Genomic DNA, 7308 nt, shown 5'->3' on the forward strand with positions numbered 1-7308 from the left:
AGAAATATAGAAAAATAACAAACAAATGAAATGAATTGATCAAGAAATCAGAAAAATGCACAATTATTAGTGCATAACTAGATCTGTAAATGATACATTTGCTTATGCACGTTGACACTTGTAAATAGCCCTGGTTTGTGGTGTAGCCAAAAACACTACTAAATAGTCATTCTCCGATAGTGTGGCCAAGATACTATGCAACATGAAGCTTGAGGAACATGTACGTTGAATAAATGCATATTGCAACATGCAGGTACGAAGAACCCATTGTATCAAAGACTATATAAACAAAACACAAGCATAAAACCCATGTAAAATATATAATACATGATCCAGATAATATGCCCCAAAAAAGAAAGGTAGTTGACATATCAAACATGTTTGTATTATGATCTACAAAAATATATTAAATAGATAGGATAATGAATCGTACATGGAGCTTACACATACTTATTTTAAGGAAAAATCGATAGAGATTGAATATTAATTAAATCTATATTTTCTCTATCTAAATATGGATATAAGTCTGATATTATTTGGATATATTTCAGATATCGAGTGAAATTCAATAATAAAAGCTAAATAGATGACATGGCCATAAATGATATGTACAAAATCCACATTGCAACTGAAGCACCTTAGGCAATAATTATATACGATATAATTATATAACTTGCATAAAAATGAATTAAACCAAGAATTTGAATATTTATCCAATCTGATTTCTATTAAAAATATATTAAAAATTAAAACATAACATATATAATACAAAGTGTTCGATGTTTTCCGGTAAATACCGTTATTACTTTCTAACTTCAGTATGAATGAAAAGAATCATGAATTATCTTTTCTAAAGAAGTTTTAAGAAAAAGTAGATTTGCAGGAATATATTAAAATTATCGATAATTTTAAATATTTTTAAAAAACTTTCAATATTATAAAGAATGTTATTCTTTTTTTCTTTTTTAAAAAAAGAAGAGGATTTAATTTTGTGAGAGTAATTAATTATTAAAATATGAAATACCATGACATACTTGAGAATACAATAATAGAATCTGAGTGAAATGTTCTTTAGATTTGTAAAATATAACTATATAGAATCTGAGTAAATCTTTTCTTTATATTTGTACTTATCTCTAACCCTATTTTATTGGAGATAAATAGACCACCATCCCTCTCTTCCCCTCCATCCATAAGCACCCGAACAACTCTATTTCTTCTTTTCCTCAGTTTTGGTTGAAGACAACCTCCATTTCTAGTACTATAGGTACAACTACGATGAACAATATGATCACCACCAAACTCTTGCCATCCACCCTTTTTACCATGGGCATGCCTTATATAAACCAATTCACTGTCGAGACCCTCCTCAACACCACCCTCCTCTTCCTCACCTTTCTATTCTTCTTTTTTCTTCTCCACCCCTCTATCCAAACCATACTTACGAGTTTCAAGGATTGTCGTCTTCCTCCAGGTCCGACATCTTGGACAATATTTGGTAGCCTCCTCACAATTTTCTGCCATAAGCCTCACTTTTGTTGGATCTTAAAAATTGTTGAGGAAAAGGACATCACATGCATCCGCCTTGGCAGCACTCATGTTGTTGTTGTGAACTCTCCAGAGCATAGCCGTGAGTTTCTTAAAAAACAAGATGCAAATTTTGCATCAAGGCTGCTAACCATGGCCACTGAGTACTCTGGTCGGAATTTTCTCTCGGTTGTCATCGCTTCTGGGGTGAGCAATGGAAAAAAATGAGAAGGGTGGTGGCATCAGAGATCCTCAACACTTCAAGGCTCCATTGGCAATTAAAGCTACGCACTGAGGAGATCGACTATATTGTCAAGTATATACATAACCAATGCGAGAAATTAGAGGAACCCATTATCAATGTTAGGCTTGCAACATGATACTACACTGGCAACACTATAAGAAGGATGATATTTGGAGTAAGGCATTTTGGCAAGGGTGGAGAGTATGGAGGACCGGGCAAGGAGGAGATGGAGCATGTGGATGCGGCATTCAAGGTGCTATCTTTGATCTATGCCTTTTGTGCATAAGATTTTATGCCATGGCTGAGGTGGTTGGACATTGATGGGCATGAAAGGATCATGAAGGAGGCCATAAGGGTGATAAACAAATATCACGATCCTATTATTGAGGAAAGATGCAAAAGTGGAGAGGTGAGAGGGAGAAAGAGGTTAAAGGGGCTAGGAGGGAAGTGGAGGACCTCCTTGATGTTTTCATTTCTTTGAACGATAACAAAGGAAGACCTTTGCTGACAATGGAGGAGGTCAAGGCTCAATGTCTGGTAAGATTCCTTTTCACAATATTTAATTGGATTATTTTTGAGTAAAATTGAAGATAGACCAGCAATAGTTTTACTGCCTACTTGTTACACATTTTGTTTTTAGAATCACCGATCTTCCATAACCTTGTTGATTTTTTATATAACCTTGTAGATGATGAATTTTAATTTGTTGTGGCTGATGAATGGAAAAACAATCTCACCTTGCAGGAACTAGTCTTTGCAATTGTAGACACATCCAACATAGCCGAATGGTTATTGGCCGAGCTACTGAACCGACCTGTGATCCTTCAGAAAGCCATGGAAGAGTTGGACCGAGTGGTTGGAAAGGACAAGCAGCTCCAAGAGTTTGACCTTCCCCAACTTTCTTACCTTAGGGCATGTGCTCGTGAAGGCTTTCGTCTCCACCCTGTGTCCCCCTTCAATCTATTGCATGTTGCCTTGGCTGATGCCACTGTTGCCAATTACTTCTAACCAAAGGGGAGCCAAGTTCTGCTGAATCGGGTTGGGCTGGGCCGAAATGAAAAGGTCTGGGATGACGCACCCTGATTCAACCTAGGCCAGCACTTGAAGAATGGCTCAACCGATGTTGGGCTTGCTGAACCAGACCTACTATTCATCTCATTCGATACGGCTGTCTGATAGTCAACTTTAAAGACCATGCAATAGCACGTATCTGATAGAATAGTGATTACGGATATTGATCTACAGGGATTGGGATACAGTTGTTTTCTTAAAAATATTTGAAAATGAGAGTTTGTGAAGAATACTATACTAAGCAATTTAATAAGAAATGCAATTAAAAAGATATTAGTTTGAGAAAACCTAGGGCAAGAAATTCACCACTAACATAGGAACAAAGATAAATTGTATTTTTAATTTATTCTTGGATTAACATGCAAATTGGCTGCAAGCCTAATAAGCATTCAAATAGAAATTCACAAAAGCAATTTAAGAAAAATCCATCTTCAGTTGGCATGAGATGTCTATCCTAAACTAATGTGGTAGGACACCACATCTTTCCTAAGCATGGATTATCTCATTCTTACTTAGTGATCATGAAGAATACTTGCATAAACATCATACTTAAAATCATAGACCCTAAGTATGAGGTAAAAGGATATTCAATAAGATCAATTAGGTTCATACAATTGCAAAAATAAAATAAAAAATACAAGAACCGTTGTCACCTTTGTTAGGGATGCATCCAGCCCTAGTGCAGAGCTCAGCCTTCCAATGGTATGGGGGGTAGCAGCAGCGACGCAGAAGGCCATCATGATCGGCTTCCACCCTACCTCATCTCCACTGGCTTTTCTCTTCTCCAGAACTAACAATTGATGGAATATTCTATCCTCTCAAAACTGCTGCCCCTGTTCAACATCGACTCCCCATTTTATAAGCTACCAACTCCTCCTCTCTCCTCCCTTGTTTCCTTTGTGGTTGTTCCCAGTGGAGGCTTGATCATATCCGCGGATGTTGGGATGCACGCGGGCAAGATGCGTGAGCGAAGATCATGGGATTCAACTTCAGAAGTTCATCGCTATAGGTGTGGATTGCTTGTTAGCTCGGGCGATTACTTGCAGCTGGCTGGGATCAATCCGGAAGATTGCTGGGGCGTGGAAACCGTTGACGTGGATGCAGGGGACGATGCACATGGCTGAAAGAGCTGTTCGGGATGCTCATCCGGTTGCTGGGAGCGGGATATTCGGATGGCCTTTTGAGTTAGATCCATGGGTGAGCAGCTGGGAGGATGAGTCTGATCCATGCGGACAGTGGATGGATGCTGCTGGTTTGGATTTGGTTTGGAAGAAGTGAAGAGCCGTGAGCTGGGATTTGATCTCGGACACTTCGAGTGGGAGGATTCCTTCGGCCGGGAACAAAAAAACTCTTCCGTGATGCTCGGAATGGTTGGAAAACAGGAGATGATTCATGGGATTCGGCTGCTCGGGCGTTGGATAAAAATTAGGGAGTGAAGGTGCTGAAGTTAATCCGGATGTTGGGACTCTGTTCCAAAGTAAGAGAAGGCTGTGAGCTTATCCGTGGATAGGGGCGGGATGATGTGGAAGCCGATCTTGGATGGGAGGAATCCGAAAGAAGATTTGGGAGGAGATCAAATCTGGAAGATGGTTTGATGCCACTCGGAAGAAGCTGGAACTCTTAGATTTGCTGGAGAATTAAGAATGGGAGGGAGTTTGGGACTTATCCGAAGCAGGGGATAAGGATGTAATCCGAATGGAAGAAAGTCTGGATTCGGTTTCGTGAGAGGATGGGCGCGAGGGAAATCTGGGAAGGTTCACTGGATTGATCTGAAGAAGAGGAAAGAGGCTGTCGCAAATGAGAACAATCCGGAGAAGATGGGATCTTGGCTCTATCTTGGTTTCGAGTGACATGCAAACGGGTTGAAGAGAGGGACTCAGATTGGTTGAAGCTAAAACAGGAGAGGATGATGTGGAAGCTTTGGATGCAGAAGGGAAGGACGTGCACGTGACTGAGATGCGAATGGGTGTGGTCGGCTGGGTTCCAACGTGGATGAGAGAAGTTTGTTCTATTCTTTGGACATCGGAGGGAAGAGTGATGTGGAACATGGAAGATAATGTGTGTGACTTCACATGTGGATGGCTTGAACGTGAAAGGGTAACTTCATGCACACGTGGAGGAAAGCAATCCATACATGGAACAGATTGGGACTAATTGGTGAATAGGACGACTTGACCTGCACATATTAGACTCGACCAATTAAGGTAAAGAAAATCAATCAAACTTGAATAATTTATTTAAAATGAAATGATGAAGGAGAACACATTTTCTCATGTTTAAATTTAAATATGTGCCTAAAAATAATAATAAGTGCTATGTAAAATAGATAACTTTATTCATTATTTAGCACTTATCACACCCCCAACCTACATTTTGCTAGTCCTCGAGCAAAATAAAAAACTAACTTACTTTCGCAGGAATCGCGATTGCATTTACCATATGCAATAAGGCTTTAAACCCCTAGATGGCCCTAGTGGACGAGTTTTGTCTCGTGAGGGTTTCCAGCGCTGCTACCCACAAACTGCTGTCGAAAGAATTTATTTTATTATTTTATAAAATCTAATTTGAAATGCATTAATTGCCAAGAATTTCAAAAGCACACAAAGTTTTAATTACTAAGTCAGCCCAAATCCTAGGTCAGTATGCAACTTAACTTGAAGTCATTAAGTTTCTATTAGAGAGTTGTAAGGCTTATTTATACTTGGGTGCTTGGTGATATCTGGACCATACACAAGCTAAGGCTTTAGATCCCCAAAATACTGCTAAAGCTAGTAGTTTCCAAGAATTGATCAGATAAGAACTAATCACTGATTCAAAATTATCCTATCTTGCAGGATTTCGAGAATTGTAGATGTTTACTTTAATACCTCATGGGCTTTATCTGTAATATTCCAGTTTACTCAAATTTTTACAACGACTGCTTTCACACTATTGTCTTTTTTAAAGTCAATATTATTTTCTCTTTCTTTTTTTTTTGTGTTTTTTATATATATTGTGATTTTGTATTTATAAATAAATTATGCACTTTTACTCTTGTAATGATTCCTCCGTATAGCGAGCATTCAGTCAAGAACTCCCACACCAGATGGCATAAGGTGTTGGGCATCAAGATTCCCCTACGGACCTATGCTCTGGTTCATCATCGCAAGCCCGCTGACCTTTGACAATAGGTAGCCCTTTTCGATGTACCTGACAAAATTTATTTTTTTTTTATTTATTTGAGTAAAAGAAGATAATAGTGAATTAGATAGGTATGATTCATCAGGACTCAAAGTTGCTACCAGACTTAACAACATAATGTTGAACCTAACCCTTATAAGTGCAGGCCATATGGGTTGTGAAATGCCAAAGTAAAAATTATCTTACAACTCGTTAAAAGAACTTTTAATAAAAAGAATTCAAATTGTCTTACTTCTGACTAATCATTGGGCTTGTTAGATTTTATATACTTTGTGCATTTATCATTTCAGCACTAATGCATAGATTTTTTTTTTGAGATAAAAATTCGAATTATTTACAAATCAAAAATTCGAAAAATTTCTTCAAAAATTTGAATCCTATACCCCCAACCTAGATCAGACATTGTCCTCAATATTTTTTTAATAATATATTATTATTATTATTATTATATTATTTTTTTTATTTTTTAGTTTGGATGAAGATATGATGCATATGAAGGATAGTAGCATTTTACCGTAGTTGCATCAGTAATATGAGGGATCCTGTTAAGACATTGAAAAATGCAAATAAAAAAAATCAAAAATGACCTACGAAAATTAGGTTGCCTCCCAACAAGCGCTAAGTTTAACGTCTTCAGCCAGAGGCAGCGCATCCTTATCAAATCATACCGGGTTCATGCCGAGTTCTCCAAGGAAGAAAATTTGTGGAAGACTGATTATCGAGCAAGGAGTTGACTGCTTCTATGGCCTTGTCTATATCAAAGTCAAAATAGGCCAAGCATGTTTTCAGAGGGTCATCTGCCAAAATATAGGAAAGGATTTCTTCTATAAGATCGTCCATTTTATCTATTAGGAAGCACTCAACTTCCTTTGAGGGTTGATCAGAGGCACGGAATACATTTAACTTGACCTTCATATTCCCAAAAGATGAATTCATCATCCCAGTTCTACAATTTATACACGCATTGTTGGCTGTAGCTAAAAAGAGACGACCTACAATTATAGGGATTTGTTTCCTAAAGTTAGACACAGGCTCTATATTAAGGACGATAAAATCGACTGGAAAATAAAATTTGTCTACCTTGACTAGGGCGTCTTCAATTGTTCCTCGTGGTGTTTTTACAGATCGATCAGCCAATTGCAGGGACACGGAAGTAGGCTTCAATTCACCAAGTCCAAATTTCTCATAAATTGAGTAAGGAAGAATATTAACACTGGCTCCTAAATCTAAGAGTGCCTGATCAATAAGATTATCTCCTATGATACAAGAGATGGTAGGAGCACCAG

At 38.0% G+C, this 7308-nt stretch overlaps 1 pseudogene; it reads left to right on the top strand.

The window, feature by feature from the left end:
* Nucleotides 1-999: 999 nt before the first annotated feature.
* On the top strand, nucleotides 1000-2982 carry LOC113462733 (annotated as a pseudogene).
* Nucleotides 2983-7308: the final 4326 nt, after the last annotated feature.

This window comes from Phoenix dactylifera, chromosome 14 (genome assembly GCF_009389715.1).
Source record: "Phoenix dactylifera cultivar Barhee BC4 chromosome 14, palm_55x_up_171113_PBpolish2nd_filt_p, whole genome shotgun sequence".
In the NCBI taxonomy this organism is placed as follows: domain Eukaryota; kingdom Viridiplantae; phylum Streptophyta; class Magnoliopsida; order Arecales; family Arecaceae; genus Phoenix; species Phoenix dactylifera.